Below are 22,680 nucleotides of genomic sequence, written 5' to 3' on the forward strand. Positions count from 1 at the left end.
CCCCCCCCCCCCCAATAAGGGCTCAGTATATGCTGGTTTTTATTACTACAATTCAGAGCATCCTCAGTTAAATGATGGTGTGTTTCAACGAGGAAGGTGTCAACATGAGCGCCTATCCCTGAGAGCTGAGCGAGGGCTCTGGGACTTAAGGGCTGCAGATGGGGGTCTGAAGACTTGTTCTGTTTACAGGAAGTCCTGGCAGGAACAGGGGAGGCAGAGAACAAGTAAACACCACTTGGAACTGTCACCATGTACTGAGCCTTTCCTGCGTGCCAGGCCCTGTGTGCTCTTTGTGGATGAGCTCACTGAACCCTCATAACCACTCTAGGAGGAAGGTGTTGCCATGTCTAGCCCTCCCCAGCCCCTAAGGATTTGAACTTTGAAAAGCGTTACAGTGTTAAGAGGTTATATAAACTTGTGTCCTAGGAATGACTTTGCTGCTTTTCTTCAAAATTTTCCCACCCTTAGGGTGAAGAACCCTAAGCACTAAGACAGAATGGAAATAAGCACCACCCCTGAATAAACCATGCTCGTGAGTGTGAAACAGCTTCACAGCTTCATCTTCTGTGAAAGAATGTGTTTCAATATCGAGAGAGCAGCTGCCAGTAAGGACGCTCACAGCACCTGGGCTTGTGGGATCCCGCTGTGCTCTCCTGGAGACCGGCCCAGGCCGCAGGTGCCCAAAGTCTTCCTGACGCTCTCAGTGACATGGGGATGGCGGAGGTTGGCCCGTGGGAATCCCAAGCCAGGCCACCGGGAAGACAGGAGGATAGACCACAGAGGCCCCACTTTTCATTCTAGACTCACACCTCTGGGTCTCCAGACACTTGGAGGGATCACTCTCTACTCTTGAGAACGTTCCAACTTGCCTTGACACTTTAAGAAACACTTCTCAATCTAATTTGGTAGAAAAATGATTCTGTTCTTGGAGAGAAATTGTGTGGAGTATCACACTTCAGTTTATACTAAGTAAGATGCACAGGGGCGTTCCAAGCTAAAGATGATCTGAAGGTTTGAAAAATACTGCAAACCAAGCTCAAACAAGCAAGAAGAAAAACACATAAATACTTTTGAGAGACTTAACAATGGAAAACATGGTCCTGCCCCAATTTTCCACATCCCTCCAGTACTGCTGGCATGAACTGGGGCCAGGACTGGTTATGGATGACACCTGCCTTTCACTGGTCACTCAGCATCTCAGCTGTGGGGCCTGCCATCCCCACAGTCCATATGACAAGGGACCAAACCACCCTGATCTTACTTTTGCCGATTCCATGGTTACTCCATGATAGAGTTTAAAGGAGGGTCTAAGTGGAACAAAGTCAGGAATGGACTAGGTAAGGTGGCGCTGGGTGGGGGTGCTAAGGTGGTTGATTAAAAAGAAGGCTGTAAAAGCCAAGCTGGAAAATGATGAAATGACAAAAGCAGGAAAAAGCTGTCAGGAGATACACGGCTGTGCTGGTTACGAAAATGCAGATGACGAGCCACCGAAGACATGCCCATCGAGCCCTGTGCCGAGAAAACTGTACTGGACACAATTACTAGTTGTCTAGACTTTGTGCCAATTGTGTTTTCTGTTTTGCTTCTGTCACAAAGGAACTCAAAGCCAAGTGGTCGGTACAGCTAAGTAGCAGCTGTACAGGACGTGTGGCAACAAGGTTAGGTTTTACATTATTTTCCATAGGCACATGGTTTTTAAAATCTAGATTTCTGCATTTATTTCATCATTGGATGTATTTTGGAAGCCAAATCATTTTGTGAAAGTGAAGGTCATGTGAGATCAGAAGTAAAAAATGCATGTGACACACTCACAGATCACTCTCAACGGTGACAAGCGAAAAGCATTCCTTCTACGATTAGGAACAAGACAAGGATGTCCACTCTCACTACTTTCATTCAACATAGTTTTCAAAGTCCTAGCCATGGCACTCAGAGAAGAAAAAGAAAAGGACTCCAAATTGGAAAAGAAGTAAAGCCCTCATTGTTTGCGGATGATATGATACTATACATAGAAAACCCTAAGGCCGCTACCAGAAAACTACTAGGGTCATCAATGAATCTGGTAAAGTTGCAGGATACAAAATTAATACACAGAAATCTCTTGCATTCTTATACACTAACAATGAAAGAGAAATTAAGGAAACAATCCTATTTGCCATCACATAAAAAAAAAAAAAAAAAAAAAAATCCAGGCATAAACCTACCTGAGGAGGCAAATAACCTCTGCTCAGAAAACTCTTAAGACGCTGATAAAAGTACTGAACGGATAACACAAACGGAAAGGTACACCGTGTACTTGGATTGGAAGAGGCAACACTCAATGAATATACTACCCAAGGCAATCTGCAGACTCAGTGCGATCCCTATCAAATTACCAATGGCATTTTCTACAGAACCAGAACAAAATTTTTAATTTGTATGGAAACACAAAAGGCCCTGAATTATTCCTTAAAAAACTAAAAACAGAACTACCATATGATCCAGCAATCCCACCCATGGGCATTTATCTGGAGAAGACCATAGTTGGAAAAGATACGTGCACCTCAGCGTTCACTGCAGCACTCTAGCTAAGACGTAGAATGTCTAAATGTTCATCAACAGAAGAATGGATAAAGATGTAGTACATGTAACAATGGGATATTATTCAGCTATTAGAACAAACTATACCATCTGCAGCAACATGGATGGACCTAGAGAGTATCATAGTGAAGTAAGACAGAGAAAGGTAAATGTATCACTCATATATGCAATCTAATTTTAAAAATGGTACAAGTGAACTTACTTACAAAACAGAAATAGACTAACATTTCACAAACAAACTTATGGTCACCAAAGGGAAAATGTGGAAAAGAAACGTGGAAGGGAGGAATAAATTAGGACTTTCAGATTAACGTATACACAGTACTATACATAAAATAGATAACCAACAAGGACCCCTACTGTCCATGGGATTGCAAAGAGTTAGACACAACTTAGTTACTGAGCAACAATAAGAACAAGAAAGACCTACTGCATACAGCACAGGGAATGCTACTCAATATTCTGTAATAACCTGTATGGAAAAGAATCTGAAAAAGAATGAATATATGTAATGTATAACTCAATCACTTTGCTGTACACCTGAAAGTAACACAACATTGTAAATAGACTGTACTCTAATAAAAATTTTTTAAAGTATAAAATGGTACTGTTAAAAACAGCATCATGCTTTTGTCCCCAGGAAGCACTACATAGTTGATGAGTCTATCCAGGCACAGAATACACTCCTTTGGAGTTTGCTCACTGAGGCAGCAAGTGTAGGAGTCTCAAATGCTGGTCCAACTCATATTTTCTGATCTAGCTCTTCTTCAGTATGAATGTGCATAAGAACCACACAGATCTCGTTAAAATGCAGATTCTGGTTGGAAGGTGCGGGGTGGGGTCCGAGCCTCCAGGCAACACTTGGAGTAGCACCGCTAACCTGTACCCAGAACCACTCAGCACAGCTGGACTTCCTGTCCTCACCCCGTCCTAAGGGGAGCAGAATCTGCTCAGCTTATGGGCATTTGCCTTCTTCACATTCAACTATACCACATCAACCAAACCACCAGCATTTCTCTTTTTCTAAGGTGTCCCAATTAGGTATGTTTTTAACATTCACTGAGTTCACTTTCATCTTAGCAACCCTTAGGTATAATAAGAAAATTTAATGTTTCTGCCACATGGTTTACTGGATTTAATTGCAGGCCCTACACCTACCTACTTTACCATATAAGTTAACACAGGTGTGTAAATTGAGAAGAAAAAGGCTACGAGACCTGCTCAATAGGAATCAAAAATTCACAATCAAGGGTCATAACAAGAGCCTCTACCTTATAAACCCTAGTCCCCCTCTCCTGGAGAGAAAAGCTGGAGTAATAAATAGGTAAGTGTGCACACAAACACATACCCAGAACCATAATTTCAAACATGATATGCCAATGCAGGGTGACTCTGAGTTCCAGGCTTGTCATCATATTCTGCTCGAGGCCCTTACACTCCTTGGAGATACCTAGGGAAGGGATTTTCCAATGACATCCTTCAGAAACTGAAAAATGTGGTTGTTCCATGGGTGTGAAATAACTAAGGTGACAAGTCCTTTCTGATGAAACAAGCCATCATCCTGAACAACGCAGATACTGAACAAAGGTGCAGGCTGGGGCCACCCTGGAACCCTCTGGAAGCAGAGCTGCTGCAGGATGGGATGCCCTGTTCCTGGCCAGGCCGTGCTGTCTCTGTGGAAGTCTATCTGCGAACAGATCATCTGAAGAGATAGCAGAGCTATCTGTAGATGTGCCTGGGACCCAGCAGATGCTCACCTGTCTTAAAATCCTGCCTGGAACAAGACAGAGCCTTTAAAAAAAAAAAAAAAAAAAAAAGGAAGCATTCAGGGAATGACTAATACCTCATGAAGGTGAGGATTTCTATCTGCTTCTCTTTGGGTGCAGCAGTGAGGTGGGGTAAGAAGGAGGGGCAGGACAGGGCCCTGGGAGGGGGCTCGTCCAGAGTCCTCTTCAGCTGGTTTATGCCCCACCCTATGCAGGCTCATCCCCTCTCACCTCCGGGCTTCACGAATGGGGACCAGTTCTCTGGTTCAGGTATTTCTGGGACCTCTGCTATATTAGCACCTGGGGTATAAAGATGAGTCAATCAAGAGGAGCTTAACATCTCATAGATTCTGGGCCATGAGAAATCCATAAGACGATTTCATTTTCTCCAGTGTTGATAAGCAAAGCGTGAGAGATTACTGAGGTATAATAACCATATACACCATATTTACCAGGGCAGCCGCATTTGAAACAACGCTCTCACATTATCTACATATATCGTCAAAATGTCCCTGAAATTACACCATTCTGGGGTCCAGATTACACTCTTGCACACATGAGACACTCTCTCTGAGCACTTCTGTCAATAAATAAGCAGCCACGTGGCTGGCCCATAACTATACTGTGCTTCCTGTAATTGTCTAGCTGTCTCCCTGTTAGCCTGGGAACTTGAATACCAGAACTACTTCTTACTCATCCTTCATTCCCAGTGCTCTGCAGCCAGAAAATGTTCAACCAACATTTGCTGAACATCCCACATCTTCCTTTACTCTGAGTTGTCCATCTTAGGAATCAGAGCGGGCAGCAGCTTGCTCTCCCTGGCCCATTGTGAAATCACTGGCATTGTCTTCCTATTTCTAAGAACTTGATTTTGTAAAGATTCTTTGTGACTTCTGGCATGTTTATCCTGTATCTCAGTGAAATATCTATTTCGTTTTATGTAACTCACTTTAGGGGGAAGGATTATTTCTCAAATGTCAGAAAATACCAGCCCTTTTAAGAAGGAAGGGAAATCTACCAAACCCGTGGGACTTGGTTAAAAGCCTCTTTCTGTTGTAGCTCTGGCATAGCCTGTGCTGGACCCTCCCTCGCATGTCCTGCCCGTGACACTGCAGTGGCTGGCAGCCAAAAGCCTGGGCTCTAGAGCCTGCCTGCCTGTGCCCACACCCCAGCATCACCATCACTGGCACCACAATCGCTGGCAAGTTACCTATTCTCTCTGAGCTAGGGTTTCTATGAGCACAGTGAAGACAGCTGCCCCACATAAAGTGGCTGAGAAGATTAAGGAGTACACAGTAGAAGCCTAGGACTTCGCAAGTCCTCACTTAAGTGTTACTAACTGGAGGCACAGGAGGGCCTCCCGGTTTACACACAATACTGGTCATGTGTACCTAGTCCTAACGTGGCCACTGAACACAGAAAGAAAAGAGACGTCAGAGCACAGTGCAGACAAGACTGGCAACTCTGGCAATGAGAGGGATGGGTGGATGCTGCAGGAGAGAGAGAAGGGGCAGTGGGGGGAAGCCTTGAGCAAGAAGCGCCCCGAGGACAGGGCGCTGTCTCCCACTAACGGGGCCTAGCGCTTGGTCCAGCACGGAACAGCTATGAAATGACTATCCTCTGATCAAACCAATGGAGGCGTGGGAAGGGTGAGCAGATTTTCTACTTACATAGTCACTGAGGTGTTTCTCAACCACCTGGAACTTGCAAAGCAGGAAGTGTGACTTCACACAGCCCTGGCTCCACCTGGATTCTGCGATGACTAGTGAGCAGTTCTGGCTGAGTTATTTAGCTTCTCTCAGCTTCATTAGCTGCAAAACACTACTCTCAAGAATTGTGAGGATCACACTGACATGTGGGTCCGGCACCTTTTTGATGGTCAATAAATGGCCGTGACTGCTGTGCCTGTGTTATGTCTGTGCCTGGGGAAAGCATCTGGAAGGCACAGCACTGGACTGAGAAGCTGGGAACTTGAGTGCTAATCCGGCCATAGGTCCCTGTATAACCTGAGCAGGTCCCACTGCTCTGATGGGTCTGTGTTCTGACCTATTGAAGGGCAGTGCTATCAGGGCCACACTGCCATCTGGGTGCCGTGAGACCACAGGCATTCGGGGCACAAAGGCTGAAGGTAGCGGTGTTTACTGAAGCTAATCGGGGATCTTACTGCAGCATCAGAAGCAAACTAAGGCAACCAACTAGGGCGCTGTCACCAAGACCCATGATAGGGCTGAAGAGAAACAGTAGATTCAGCCTAAGATGCTGTACAGAGAAACTGATTTGCTAAATCAGTGCCATGCTCAAAAGAAAAGTGGGAGCGCCAAACGTGAACACAGTCTCAGTCTCTGCTTTACAGTGCTTTATCCTTAAACAAAGCACCAAACCTAGACCATCTAACCCACAGGCACAGAACTGATCAGGAGTGATTCTCCAATTGGAAGAGAAAGAAACTATCTGCTAGAGCAAATTTCTTTCCTCCCATGTAATGAAGTCCAGTAACAAGAGCTGAAAATTAAACTAGCTGAACATGAAGAGGAAGAAGCAATGACAGCCCCGGACATGTCCTTGTAACACTCAGAATTAAAGTAAATCCAGTGGAAAACGAGGCCCTGATGATCTGGGAGAGCCCCAGGGAGAGGGACGCAGGGCAGAGCGAGTGTGCTAGCCCATTTCAAAGCTCAGTGCCTCCCAGATGGGTGGAAGTGAGCACTGTAATTACATCCGCTGCAAGGAAGAAAACAAACCAGGGCTTTCGGGATTCACAGGCCTCATAAGCACATCAAGCTTGATACAGGAAACAACTCTGATCGCTGCCACCCCAAAGGCTGAGTTCCTAGGAATATGTATAATAACACCAGGCATTCTGGATACAGAGCCTTCCGAGTCATACATGCAGACAGAGGTACTCATGGGAGACTGAGCTCTGCCTGATCATGTCTTATTCTTCACAATAAACAAGGCCCTGAAATAAAAATCCCAGCATCTCCATTCCTAATTGTCTTCCCACATGAGAAGGCTGAGCCTAGAATGTGAGAGACATCGGCTCTTGGTCTAATTTTGTGATACGATTGTCTCCTCTGCACTCCAGGAGCCTTATTGCTGGCGGTTCTGGAATTTGCTGGTGGAGATGGGGGCAGAGTTGGAGCAGAATGGACGTAATGAGAGCCATATTTCCCACTTTCTCTTGCCTTGGCCTCACTATCAAGTCTGTCTTTATTTCTTATACAGTTAAGACTTTTGCTACCATAACAGTTAGAACTGGACATGGAACAACAGACTGGTTCCAAATAGGAAAAGGAGTACGTCAAGGCTGTATACTGTCACCCTGCTTATTTAACTTCTATGCAGAGTACATCATGAGAAACACTGGACTGTAAGAAACACAAGCTGGAATCAAGATTGCCGGGAGAAATATCAATAACCTCAGATATGCAGATGACACCACCCTTATGGCACAAAGTGAAGAGGAACTCAAAAGCCTCTTGATGAAAGTGAAAGTGGAGAGTGAAAAAGTTGGCTTAAAGCTCAACATTCAGAAAACGAAGATCATGGCATCCGGTCCCATCACTTCATGGGAAATAGATGGGAAAACAGTGGAAACAGTGTCAGACTTTATTTTTCTGGGCTCCAACATCACTGCAGATGGTGATTGCAGCCATGAAATTAAAAGACACTACTCCTTGGAAGGAAAGTTATGACCAACCTAGATAGCATATTCAAAAGCAGAGACATTACTTTGCCAACAAAGGTTCGTCTAATCAAGACTATGGTTTTTCCTGTGGTCATGTATGGATGTGAGAGTTGGACTGTGAAGAAGGCTGAGCACCGCAGAATTGATGCTTTTGAACTGTGGTGTTGGAGAAGACTCTTGAGAGTCCCTTGGACTGCAAGGAGATCCAACCAGTCCATTCTGAAGGAGATCAGCCCTGGGATTTCTTTGGAAGGACTGATGCTAAAGCTGAAACTCCAGTACTTTGGCCACCTCATGCAAAGAGTTAACTCACTGGAAAAGACTCTGATGCTGGGAGGGATTGTGGGCAGGAGGAGAAGGGGACGACAGAGGATGAGATGGCTGGATGGCATCACTGACTTGATGGACGTGAGTCTGGGTGAACTCCGGGAGTTAGTGATGGACAGGGAGGCCTGGCGTGCTGTGATTCATGGGGTCGCAAAGAGTCGGGACACGACTGAGCGACTGAACTGAACTGAACTGAACTGAAGCCGACTACACTTTCACTTTTCACTTTCATGCATTGGAGAAGGAAATGGCAACCCACTCCAGTATTCTTGCCTGGAGAATCCCAGGGACGGGGGAGCCTGGTGGGCTGCCGTCTATGGGGTCGCACAGAGTCAGACACGACTGAAGCGACTTAGCAGCAGTAGCAGCAGCAACTGTTTCAAGAGGGCTACCTAGATGGCGCTACTGGTAAAGAATCCACTTGCCTATGTAGGAGACATAAGGGATGCGGGGGTTTGATCCCTGGGTCCGGAAGGTCCCCTGGAGGAGGGCATGGTAACCCACTCCAGTATTCCTGCTTGGAGAAACCCATGGACAGAGAAGCCTGGTGGGCTACAGTCCATGGGGTCACAAAGATTCAGACATGGCTAAAGTGACAGCACACACACACACAGAAGCTGTTTCAAACTAGAGGTCCTTAATATTTAACCCTTTTGCCTAAAGTGAAACTGACTTCAGAAAGCAGTGATGCCATACTTCCTGCTTCACCTGCAAACAGAAAAAACCTCTCCTAAAATTCCCACCCACAAGGCACAGAATCTGACCTCTCACCTTCATTTCCCAATACCGCAAAACTCTCAGTGAGCTCACAGTTAATAACGAATTAGGTGAAGAAATAATAAAATAAGCTGGTATGTTGCTAAGCTGACTGGAGACAGGAGGGAAACACCGGCAGAACATCTCCTGAGGAGATTTCTCTTAGAACCAGCTGTGAAGGAAGAAAGTGTGTGAGGCTGGACATGGGAATCGTGACAGACTGACTGAAAAATATCCATTAAAAAACCCCACCAACTACAAGACCACAACTGAAAAGAAACAGTACAGTGACTTTTCACAGCAGAGGAAGAAAATGCTGATTTAAGTTTTCTATGATGTGAAAAAGGAGTAACCACCACTAACAGCTAACAGTTATGGAGCAAGTGATTACTGTGTGCCAGCGTGCTCTGCGCCCTGAACTTGTATTATCTCACCTCATCTAATCATCAGACACCCTAAGAGGCTGGTTCTTTCGTCACCCTCATCTTACATTTGAAGGAACTAAGCTCCTGGGCAGGAGGTGCCCAAGGTCACACGGGTTGGTGGCACAGCCCAGATGTGAACTGGGCGGCCCAGGCCCAGGGGTCTCCTCCACTTGCCATGCTCTTGGTATTGGCCTGGAAAAAGCCTGACAGTCACTTTCAAGGGACCCAGAAGGTTTTACCCACACTAGGTACAAACAGCTCATGTAGCTCAGTATCAAACAAACAACCCAATCAAAACATGGGTAAAAGATGTATTTATTTAATTTTGGCACCTGGACAGGGACTTGAACCCTGGGCCCTCTGAGTAAAAGTCTGATGCTCTACCAGCTGAGCTACCTGGGCAGGCAAAAGATCTAAACAGACATTTCTCCAAAGAAGACATACAGATGGGCAAAAACCACTTGAAGAGATGCTCAACATCACTAATTATTACAGAAATGCAAATCAAAACTACAATGAGGTATCATCGCACACTGGTCAGAATGGGCATCATCAAAAAACCTACAAAACAATAAATGCTGGAGAGGGTGTGGAGAAAAGAGAACCCTCCGACAGCATTGGGGGGTATGTAAATTGATAGTCATTACGGAGAACAGTATGGAGGTTCCTTAAACACTAAAAACAGAACTACCATATGAGCCAGCAATCCCACTCCTTGGCATGTATTTGGAGAAAACCATAATTTGAAAAGATACATGCACACCAATGTTAATGGCAGCAGCATCATTTACAACAGCCAGGACAGGAAAGCAAGCTAAATTTCCATCAACAGAGGAATGGATAAAGAATATTATTCAACAATATTGTGAAGTAATTAGCCTCCTATTAAAATAAATAAATTTTAAAAAAGAATATCACTCAGCCATAAAAAGGAACGAAACTGAATCATTTGTAGAGATGTGGATGATCCTAGAGACTCATACAGACTGAAGTTAAGTCAGAAAGAGGGAAACAAAAACTGTAATATTGACACATATATGTGGAATCTAGAAAAATGGTACAGATTATCTTATTTGCAAAACAGAAACAGAGACAGAGGTAGAGAACAAATGTATAGATACCAAGGGGGAAAGGGAGGTGGGATGAATCACGAGATTGAGATTGATGTATACACTACTGATACTATGTATACAGTAGATAATGAATGAGACTGACTGTATTGCACAGGGAGCTCTGCTCTGCTCTGTGGTAACCCAAATGGGAAGGAAACTTGAAAAAGAGGAGATACATGTATATGTGTAGCTGATTCACTCTGCTGTGTAACTAACACATTATAAAGCAACTATACTCCAATAAAAATTAATAAAAAAGCATATATGTATATACAATGGAATATTATTCAGCCATAAAAAATCAAAAAATGCCATTGGCAGCAACATGGATGGATCTAGAGATTGTCATACTCAGTGAAATAAGTCAGACACAGAAAGACAAATGTCATATGATATCGCTTATATGTGGAATCTAAAAAATGGGAACAAATGAACTTCTTTACAAAACAGAAATAGTTATGAATGTAGATAACAGACTTACGGTTACCCGGGGACAAAGGAGGGAGGGATAAACTGGGAGATTTATGTAAAATAGATAACTAGTAAAAATCTGCTGTATAGCACGAGGAGCTCTACTCAATACTCCATAGTAGCCTATATGGGAAAAGAACCTTAAAAAAAGAGTGGCTATATGCATAACTGAGTCGCTCTGCTGTACACCTGAAACTAAAACAACACTGTAAATCAACTACACCCCAATAAACAATAAAAAAAAAAGGAGCACCCTAGGACTGGCTGGGCAGTATGTGAGCCATGCTCTTGAAACACCGATGGCCTCACCTTCTTCAGGAGATCCTTCACTGATCTGTTTTCTAGTTAAAACAACATCCTATAAGGCCTGTGAGGTCTCAACAAAAAGCCCAGGAGGCAGCAGGGTGGATGAAAACCCTCTACAGCTGTCAGTGTCATGCCTACAAGTGCATCTTAGTGGGCTGGGCTGCAGAGGTCCTGTGAGAACCAGCAGTGCTGAGGAACGAGCCGAGCTCCTGCAGGGAGACGCCTCATGCATGGTGAGGAGACAGCGTTATGCGCACATCAGGCCATGAATGTGTTCTGCCAGCACAGAAAAGGCTCTGAGCGGGGCTAACACTAATCCATTGTGTTGATACAGTTGAGGTCAGTTATCTCATCTACAAAACAGAAACCTGCATGACCTTCCTCACATGAGGGGAGTTGACGGGAGGGAAGAAGGGGAGGAGAAGGAAGAAATGGAGAAAACGTTTCCTGTCATCTATTTAAGTCTCTGGCCTTATTCTACTACTTTTATGTTTGATGTGTATCAACCCAACAGGTAGACTTGAGTGTTTGGTTTACATGGGAGGAGTTTCAGACACGTTAAAATACAACTTGTAAGGGGAGCTCCTGACAACAGGTCTAATCCTAAGCCCACTCTCCACGTTAGTAATAACACGAGGTGCTCCGAGTGTGGAGGTGTCAGGGACTTTCGGAGGACAGCCTGAGCTGGGGGCATTCCAGGGGGCTGAGGATCCCTGGGGCCACTGACGAGGGCAGCACCACAGCGCCACGTCACTATACAGATGACACAGTGGCTTTTCTTATTTGGTTGTCCGCCCATTTTGCTCCCTCACAAAAAGCAATGTCCCCCAGTTGGTTTCAAGTCTCTGACGCCTGTATACTCCACCAGTCTATGCTTGGCTACTCCTAACCTGCTTTGGAAAGCAACACCCTGGGAAAAATCTATGGTGGCAAAAATTAATGATCTCACTATGCTTAGAAAAAAAAGGTTTTTTAAAAAACAGATCAGGCAACTGTAGAATGCAGCCTCAACTTTATTTAACTAATGTAGTTCCTTGGCCAAATTTACAAACCTTGCCTGTTATCCTAACAGGGATTATTATTATTATAGAGCCAATTAGTGTAATGGAAAGCTCAGACTCCCAAACACATTAAAAAATAATTGCTGGGTGTCGCCACCCCCATGTCATGGAGGCATTATCTAGAGTCGGCATTATCCAGAGATGTCAGGACACAGACCAGGACCATTGGTAACTAGAAATGGAAAATGAAAGTACCAGGAAATGCCGTGGATGACAACTAGGCTGGGACCCCAACCTCCTTCCTTTCCAGGGGCACGTCCTATGCAAACCTTCATTCCTGCTACATGGTATATTATGGTCCCTCCATTCTTGCTTTTTCTTTCTGTCAGGAAAAGAAAATCTAAAAGGATCCGGAAAGACTTATTTTTATGGGAAGCAGAGAAATGGTATAGACCTAACAGAAGCAGAAGATATTAAGAAGAGATGGCAAGAATACACAGAAGAACTGTACAAAAAAGATCTTCATAACCCAGATAATCACAATGGTGTGATCACTGACCTAGAGCCAGACATCCTGGAATGTGAAGTCAAGTGGGCCTTAGAAAGCATCACTACGAACAAAGCTAGTGGAGGTGATGGAATTCCAGTTGAGCTATTTCAAATCCTGAAAGATGATGCTGTGAAAGTGCTGTACTCAATATGCCAGTAAATTTGGAAAACTCAGCAGTGGCCACAGGACTGGAAAAGGTCAGTTTTCATTCCAATCCCAAAGAAAGGCAATGCCAAAGAATGCTCAACCTTCCGCACAGTTGCACTCATCTCACACGCTAGTAAAGTAATGCTCAAAATTCTCCAAGCAGGCTTCAGCAATATGTGAACTGTGAACTTCCTGATGTTCAAGCTGGTTTTAGAAAAGGCAGAGGAACCAGAGATCAAATTGCCAACATCCGCTGGATCGTCGAAAAAGCAAGAGAGTTCCAGAAAAATATCTATTTCTGCTTTATTGACTATGCCAAAGCCTTTGACTGTGTGGATCACAATAAACTGTGTAAAATTCTTCAAGAGATGGGAATACCAGACCACCTGATCTGCCTCTTGAGAAATTTGTATGCAGGTTAGGAGGCAACAGTTAGAACTGGACATGGAACAATAGACTGGTTCCAAATAGGAAAAGGAGTACGTCAAGGCTGTATATTGTCACCCTGCTTATTTAACTTATATGCAGAGTACATCATGAGAAACACTGGACTGGAAGAAACACAAGCTGGAATCAAGATTGCCGGGAGAAATATCAATAACTTCAGATATGCAGATGACACCACCCTTATGGCACAAAGTGAAGAGGAACTCAAAAGCCTCTTGATGAAAGTGAAAGTGGAGAGTGAAAAAGTTGGCTTAAAGCTCAACATTCAGAAAACTAAGACCATGGCATCCGGTCCCATCACTTCATGGGAAATAGATGGGGAAACAGTGGAAACAATGTCAGACTTTATTTTTCTGGGCTCCAAAATCACTGCAGATGGTGGCTGCAGGCATGAAATTAAAAGACGCTTGCTCCTTGGAAGGAAAGTTATGACCAACCTAGATAGCATATTCAAAAGCAGAGACATTACTTTGCCAACAAAGGTTCATCTAGTCAAGGCTATGGTTTTTCCTGTGGTCATGTATGGATGTGAGAGTTGGACTGTGAAGAAGGCTGAGCGCCGAAGAATTGATGCTTTTGAACTGTGGTGTTGGAGAAAATTCTTGAGAGTCCCCTGGACTGCAAGGAGATCCAACCAGTCCATTCTGAAGGAGATCAGCCCTGGGATTTCTTTGGAAGGAATGATGCTAAAGCTGAAACTCCAGTACTTTAGCCACCTCATGCGAAGGGTTGACTCACTGGAAAAGACTCTGATGCTGGGAGGGATTGGGGGCAAGAGGAGAAGAGGATGACAGAGGATGAGATGGCTGGATGGCATCACTGACTCAAAAGACGTGAGTCTGAGTGAACCCCGGGAGTTGGTGATGGACAGGGAGGCCTGGCGTGCTGCAATTCATGGAGTCGCAAAGAGTTGGACACGACTGAGCGACTGATCTGATCTGATCTAAGTTACAAAGAAAAGCTCCTGAGTGGGATGGCATTTTCTGTCAGTCAGAAATCCCCCTCTGTCTTATTAAAAAATCAAAACAGGGAATTCATATATGTAATTAAGGCTTCCTACCCTTTGATTATCTAACTGATTACTGTCTACTTAAGAGGAAAGTCAAACGATTATCTTGATGGATGCTGCTGTGGAGTAGCAATTAGGACAAAGCTCTCTTCCGAGGGCAGGGTCCTTAATGATTTCCTATCAGAGTCCTGATTGCTGACACATTTTAAATTCCAGTATTCCTGCCCATTTTAACTGGATAAAATGATTACTTGATAACAAGAGGAGTAAAGAGTCAACTGGAAAAGCAAGTTTAACCCTAACATTACATAGCCAAACCCAATTCAAGTTAACAAGTTAATTACAAACCTAAGGAAAAAAAACGCCTGTGCACTGTGGATGTACCCTATTTCTTTTAGACACCAATTTGCTGTCTGCCAAGAGAGAAAGAGATTGTGGACCATTTCTCCTTTTAGATCTTGGTTATTGGGAGATGGAGGGTAGGAAGTGAAGTGAGAAGAAGAAGGTTAAGAAAAGGTACTATATTAAGCTATTTTAACTGAAAAGAAAAAAAACCCCAGCAAACTGGAGACTTCCAAATCTTGCCATTATAAAGTAATACTGCTGAACCAGAGTAGCTCTCCCAACATTAGTAGGTACAAAATCAGCCATATATAAATATAAATATAAATATAAATATATCAGTTATTTCCAAATTTGGGACAAAAGGCAGAGTTGGACTGCAATCCTTGCCAGAAGGGAGATCCACCTCAGGTGTCCTGTGACTGCCCTGGGGTTCTACCTGGATGCACTTTCTGGACTGCAGCACAGGGAAGGAGAGGCCAAGGGGAAAGTGGCAGTCTTGCTGAGTCGAAGAACTAGAGACAGGAGTCTGGGGCTGGGACATGGGTAGAATTTTGAAAAGGAGGAAGCTGAATTGAGAAGGAGCTCTAGGACTCTATATAGGAGTCCCCTTAAGCAGAGGGTCACCAAGAGTCGGACAGGACTAAGCACAAAGTAAAGTAAGTGAAGCTTCTGACCGATTACTCAGCTGCACATATGCAGGCAAGACTCCAGAGGCCTGTCAGAGAAAAACTGCTGGGGAGCAGCTCTCAACAGCTGTGAGATAAATGGAGCTTCTGGAGGGTACGGAGTGCTGGAAGACATGGGATACTAACTTCTAAGGTGAAAAGGCCTTGATAAACACCTGGGTGTCCACTGAGACCAAAAGAAAAAAGCCATGTATTAGGATCAGGGATATTCTAGATCTGGCCAAACAAAGGTTAAAAGCAAGCCTCAAAAATATGTAGCTGATTTAACAGTAAATTAATAACCTATCAAACAAAACTCAAAAGTCTCTAAAGGAAGACAACAAAATCCAGATGATAGCACATCATCCACAATGATGAGGATAGAATCAAAAGTTTCCAGATATGTGGAACAGGACTTCTAACTGGGAAAGAAGTTGATAGAAACAGACTCAGAGATGACAAATACTGGGTTAGCAGACAAGGAATTTAAAACATATAAATATGCTTAAAGATTTAAAGGAAAGGATAGCCCTAACAACTCAATATACAAGAGAACCTCACTAGAGAAATGGAAACCATAAAAAGAATTAAATGATGGGAGATTAGTAAATGAATCTCTAGCATTGCAAGGTTCCTATATTTTGTGTTAAGTAGTAAAATATTAACTCTAATCAGATTGCAATAATGTAAACATGTAGTCTGCAATTCCTACAGCAACCAGCAAAAAGATAACAACAGAAGAATCAACCAAAATACTAAAAAATACCCAAACAGCCCCAAAGAAAACAAGGAAAAAGGAACAGGAAAGCAAAATACAGATAAATCAAAAAAAGAAAAAGGAAAAGGAGACAGATAAGTCAACAATTATAGTTGGAGACTTTTAACATTCTTCAGTAATTATCAATAATAAGATAACTAGACAAAAAAAATCAGTAAGCATACAGAAGATATAAAGAGCACTAACGACTGTTTTCACTTAATTGAAATTTATAAGAATTATACCCAACAACTGTAGATTACACTTTTGAATGAATAATGTTCATTGAATAATGTTCACATGAATAATGTTCACATTGAGGAACTATATGCTTGGCCATAAAAAAGTCTCAATGACTTTTCAAAGATTTATATCATACAGTGTATGTTCTTTGACCTCAACAGAATTCCATCAGAAATCCACAACAGTAATGTATCTAGTATGACCTAAATCAAGTCATTTATGATTACACAGTGGAAGTGACAAATAGATTCAAGAGATTAGATCTGATAGAGTGATTGCCTGAAGAACTATGGATGGAGGTCTGTAACACTGTACAGGAGGCAGTGATCAAAACCATTCCTGAGAAGAAGAAATTCAACAAGGCAAACGGCTGTCTGAGGAGGCTTTACAAATAACTGAGAAAAGAGAAGAGAAAGGCAAAGGAGAAAAGGAATGATATAGTCATCTGAATGCAGAGTTCCAAAGAATAGCAAGGAGAGATAAGAAAAGTTGTCCTAAGTGAATAAGGCAAAGAAATAGCGGAAAACAATAGAATGGGAAAGACTAGAGATCACTTCAAGAAAATTACAGAGATACCAAGGGAATGTTTCATGCAAAGATGGGCACAATAAAGGACAGAAACAGTATGGGCCTAACAGAAGCAGAAGATACTAAGAAGAGGCGGCAAGAATACAGAGAACTATATGAAAAAGGTCTTAATGACCCAGACAACCACAATGGTGTGATCACTCACCTAGAGCCAGACATCCTGGAATGTGAAGTCAAGTGGGCCTTAGGAAGCATTATTACAAACAAAGTTAGTGGAGGTGATGGAATTCCAGCTAAGTTATTTCAAAGCCTAAAAGATGAAGCTGTTAAACTGCAGCACTCAATATGCCAGCAAATTTGGAAAACTCAACAGTGGCCACAGGACTGGAAAAGGTCAGTTTTCATTCCAATTCCAAAGAAGAGCAATGCCAAAGAATGTTAAAACTACCGTGCTCATTTCATATGCTAGCAAGGTAATGCTCAAAATCCTTCAAGCTAGGCTTCAACAGTACATGAACCAAGAACTTCCAGATGTACAAGCTGGATTTAGAAAAGACAGAGGAACCAGAGATCAAACTGCCAACATCTGCTGGATCATAGAAAAAGCAAGGGAATTCCAGAAAAACATCTACTTCTGCTTCACTGACTACCTTAAAGCCTTTGACTGTGTGGATCACAACAAACTGTAGAAAATTCTTCAAGAGATGGGAATACCAAAGCACCTTACCTGTCTTCTGAAAAACCTGTATGCAGGTCAAGAAACAACAGTTAGAACCAGACATTGAACAACAGACTGGTTCAAAATTGGGAAAGGAGTATGTCAAGGCTGTATTTTGTCACCCTGCTTATTCAACTTACATGCAGAATACATCATGCAAAATGCCAGGCTGGATGAATCACAAGCTGGAATCAAGACTGCTGGGAGACATATCAACAGTCTCAGATATGCAGATGATACCACTCTAATGACAGAAAGTAAAGAGGAACCTTTTGATGAGGGTGAAAGAGGAGAGAGGAACAGCTGGTTTGAAACTCAACATTCAAAAAACTAAGATCAAAGAATCTGGTCCCAATACTTCAGGACAAATAGAAGGGGGAAAAGTGGCAAAATCACTGCAGAGGGTGACTACGGCCATGAAATTCAAGATGCTTGCTCCTTGGAAGGAAAGTTGTGAGAGACAACCCTAGACAGTGTATTAAAGAGCAGAGACATCATTTTGCTGACAAAGGCTCATATAGTCAAAGCTATGGTTTTTCCAGTAGTCATATATGGATGTGACAACTGGACCATAAAGAAGGGTGAATGCCAAATAGTTGATACTTTCAAATTATGATGCTGGAGAAGACTCTTGAGAGTCCCTTGGACTGCAAGGAGATCAGACCATTCAATCCTAAAGGAAATCAGTCCTGAATATTCATTGGAAGGACTGATGCTGAAGCTGAAGCTCCAATACTTAGGCCACCTGATGCGAAGAACTGATTCACTGGAAAAGACCGTGATGCTGGGAAAGGTTGAAGGGAGAAGGGGACGAGAGAGGATGAGATGGTTGGATGGCATCACCATCTTGATGGACATGAATTTGAGCAAGCTCTGGGAGTTGGTGATGGACAGGGAAGCCTGGCGTGCTGCAGTCCATGGGGTCGCAAAGAGTCGGACACGACTGAACAACCTGAACTGACTGAATATATTGGGTACATGTAAAACTTTTATCCTGGGAATCAAGGTGGATGTGTGGGGTAACAATTGAGGCAATGAGAAGGTGGGTTTCACTGTATTTCAACAAACTGTCCTGTTTCAGATTCAGTTCAGTCTCTTGGTCATGTCCAACTCTTTGTGACTCCCTGTTTTAGATAGTGGAGGTTAAAATTTTTTCATTCAAGATTCCTCCTCTCTGAATGCTTTTCAGCTATAACTAAATTCTACTCAAGTATATTTTCATTTTGTTCTGACACTCTCCATTATTTTTGTCCTTTTCTGCTGTTTGCATATTGAAAATTACCTCAAAGCAGTTGAGGAGACAGGTGGGGTATAACATATTAAAAAAAAAAAAAAAGGCCACAACAAATAACAAGTTAGAAAGTTAGGCCAGACACTGAAAACGATAGACAGTAGTTTATGCCAAGTACCAAATGAAGTATGAGTAACAACTGCTGTAAGAATTCAAAGGAAGACGTCAAAGACATTTAAATTCCATATTATGAACTGCAAGTGGGTTTCCTGATTATCTCCCTGGCCTATTCACTCTGCCACTATGGTACAGGTTTTCCTCTCTCTCCAAACTCCAAACATTCCTTACTTCCTTCATATTCTCAATTGATTTCTCAGTGAACTAGAAATTGAGGAAGAAAACCTCTCCAAATGTTTGCCACCACAGCCACAACACGGTATCCCAGGCAGAGTGGCCTCTGTGTTGTTCCCAGGTCACACTGGCACTCTCCTGCATCCAGACCACTGCATCTGCTATTGCTTCTGACTGGAATGCTCTTTCCACTCAGGCCCACATGAGTGAAAGTGAAAGTTGCTCAGGTGTGTCTGACTTTTTGTGACCCCATGAAATTCTCCAGGCCAGAATACTGGAGTGGGTAGCCTTTCCCTTCTCCAATCTTCCCAACCCAGGTCTCCCACACTGCAGGCAGATTCTTTACCAACTGAGCTATCAGGGAAGCTCCATGACTGAACCTTCAACTTTTTTCAGGTAGAAAACGTTAGCTATCAACCTTCGATGACTACTCCATTTAAAAATGCAATCTTCCTTTTTATCTCCCTCATTGTGTTTTTCCTCCATAGCCTTTTCAGAATATAACACACCATATATCTTTAATATTTCCCCTCTGTCAGCTGAATGTGAGCTCTGTGAAGGCAGAGACTTGGCTTTGTTCCCTGCAGGATCCCCTTGTACACAGACCGGTGCCTGGTTGTACAGAAGGTACTCGATAAATATTTTTCGAATGAAGCAGAATTTGAGCTGGAGGTTAAAAACAAGGCATCACTTGTGAGGGGAGGGAAGGAACGACATTCCAGACTACAGAAAGGAGAGGAAGAGCAAATACGTGGACATGGGATTCATTATGCTTAAGAAAGTGAGAAATTTCCTTTAGTTAAAGAAGAAGGAAAAGAAGAGAAGATGAGGACAAAGTGTGGACTGGTGTGCATCAATGGCCTAAACTGTCAATCTAAACTTATTCAGACTTAACTTTGTTAGCACCAAGGAGCAACTGAAGTTTTCTCAGCATAGAAGAGGTGGAGCAGGGGGCACTGGAGCTCTAGGAGACAGAGGCAGTGGGTCAGTGAAGAGATTCTTGGAAGTAGACAGGTACACTGACTGGGGAATCAGAGCACTACTGAAGCAAATGGGAAGAGTAGGGAAAGACGATTGGCACTGTTGAAGAAGACTTCTCACAGCTAAAAGCAAAACACAGGGAATTAGAGAATTTCTTCTTCCTAACGACTGCAAAGAAATCTCTGTAGAATTTCATTTTCTTTCGCACAGTGCAGTGAAGTTGCTGGAGACAGATATGAATTGCCCTGTGTAGTTCCATAAAAAGGTAGCCTTAACTGAATCAATCAATAAAGGAAAAAGTTATGTGACTCAACCATTTAGGGTGGGGTCTCTTCTTTAAGAAAATGCTGTGTCTGGAATAATAGCTACCATTAACAGCTATTTCACCACAAAACCTGGGGGCTAAAACATATTCATGTCAAAACAGAATCACAACTAGAATGCCTGTGGGATATGTATGCTGCTGCTGCTAAGTTGCTTCAGTCATATCCCACTCTGTGCGACCCCATAGATGGCAGCCCACCAGGCTCCCCCGTCCCTGGGATTCTCCAGGCAAGAACACTGGAGTGGGTTGCCATTTCCTTCTCCAATGCATGAAAGAGAAAAGTGAAAGTGAAGTCGCTCAGTCGTGTCCGACTCTTCACGACCCCATGGACTGCAGCCTACCAGGCTCCTCCGTCCATGGGATTTTCCAGGCAAGAGTACTGGAGTGGGGCGCCATTATAGAAAACAACAAAAACCACAAAAGTCCCAAAGCAGTGACCTGTCAGACAGAACACACCATATTAAGTAAATACCCACTCTTCATCTTCTCCTCCTTTAACCAAAGATTTCTCACTGTTGGCTGTACATACTCGATTCCATGTTATGATATTCCATGAAAGGACTGGGAGCTTTCAGGGGTGACACAGTAACTGATTTGGGACAGTGGTCCAGACAGAAGGCTGTACTCTAGGTAACAGTATATCAGCCACTCAGGAACATCACGTACATTAAAGCAATTCAAACTGCAAAGCTCTGCTGTTTGTTGAAATATCACCTATTTGTAAAGGTCATAGACTCCAGAGTGCAATTAAGAATGGCCTACTGAGTTGTTTTTAATGCACAACAATAAGCCGTTGGCTGCTCTGTCAGACATGCTGAAGAGAAAAGAAGATCTCTGCCATGTATTTTAGCAAGGCTGAAAAGCTTCATCAGGAATACTGTTGGAGGGGAAAGGCCCTTCTGTAAGCTGCTCAATACTCTGAGCTGCAGTAGGGTCCACAGTTCCAAGGAGATGGTAGACATGATGGCATTACTTGTTTGATAAGCACTACTTATTATATACTTCCATATACTGAGAGGGGACCAAAGACAGAATAAAGAAACACCACTGGCTCTGAGGTGGTCTCACATACGTATATGCTTTCATAGGACTGGATTCTACTCAGTGGAAACAATCGTATCAACTATTAATAACCAAGAAGCAGAATATTAAGGTGTCACATTAAGAAGCTGAAAAATCACATCCATTAACCTTCAACTGCCAAAGTATGGTGACTAATAAACATGACTAGGTGTCTCATGATCAGCTACACCGCTCTATTCCTGGCTTTGTTCAGTACAAATATTTTATCCATGGCTTGGATAAACATAAAACAGGCCAACATGCATGGTATGAAAATACACGACTCCCAAAGGTTATAAACTGAAACAATGCAAGAAAAGCCCTGTTTTGACTCTAGAAACTGATTTATTTACATAGGGCAGGACCAGCAGCATGTGTGAACAGAATCAGGAGTTTGCTATCAAACATAGTTGAATCATCCTTACCAAATGGCTGCTAAAAAAGTTAATGTGCTTCCGGTTCAATTTATAGAAACAGAATCTAGAGAAGGAAAAGGCTGCACACTGTCCAACAATAGGACATTCTGGAAAAGAAAAAACTATGTAGACAGTTAAAAACAAACACAAACAAAAAAGCACAGCAGCTGCCAGAACTTTGCAGGGAGGGAGGGAATGATGATTAGGTGATGTAAACTGTACATATGACTGTAGTGTAAACTTTTGATTTTAGCTAATAATAATGGTGGCTTATTAAGTGTAATACATATACCACAGAAATGCTAGAGGTTAATAACAGGGAAAATTGGGGTAAGGGGATATATGGTAACTGCATATTTTCCATAAACCTGAAACTGCTCTAACAAAGTTTATTAATTAAAAAAAAACACATTAATCAAAATGATACATTAGAAAATATTAACTTAATGCAAAAGAAATGGGTGAGGAATGGG

General features: G+C 42.9%; 1 protein-coding gene and 1 non-coding gene across 10 annotated transcripts in view; both read right to left on the bottom strand.

Annotated features, from left to right (window-relative positions):
* Positions 1 to 22,680, bottom strand: part of VPS8 (VPS8 subunit of CORVET complex) — a 296,010-nt gene that overhangs the window by 4,341 nt on the left and 268,989 nt on the right. Inside the window, exon 47 of one of the 9 annotated variants that reach the window (XM_070790698.1) lies at positions 1 to 22,680. This exon is cut by the window's right edge and continues 6,787 nt beyond it. The exons of the other annotated variants lie outside the window; for them this stretch is intronic. The gene's annotated coding sequence lies outside the window, so the exon portion shown is untranslated. 9 annotated transcript variants of the gene reach the window in all.
* Positions 9,872 to 9,944, bottom strand: TRNAK-UUU (transfer RNA lysine (anticodon UUU)). The gene has a single exon. It is a non-coding gene; the product is annotated as a tRNA-Lys (tRNA).

This window comes from Bos indicus, chromosome 1 (genome assembly GCF_029378745.1).
Source record: "Bos indicus isolate NIAB-ARS_2022 breed Sahiwal x Tharparkar chromosome 1, NIAB-ARS_B.indTharparkar_mat_pri_1.0, whole genome shotgun sequence".
In the NCBI taxonomy this organism is placed as follows: Eukaryota; Metazoa; Chordata; class Mammalia; order Artiodactyla; family Bovidae; genus Bos; species Bos indicus.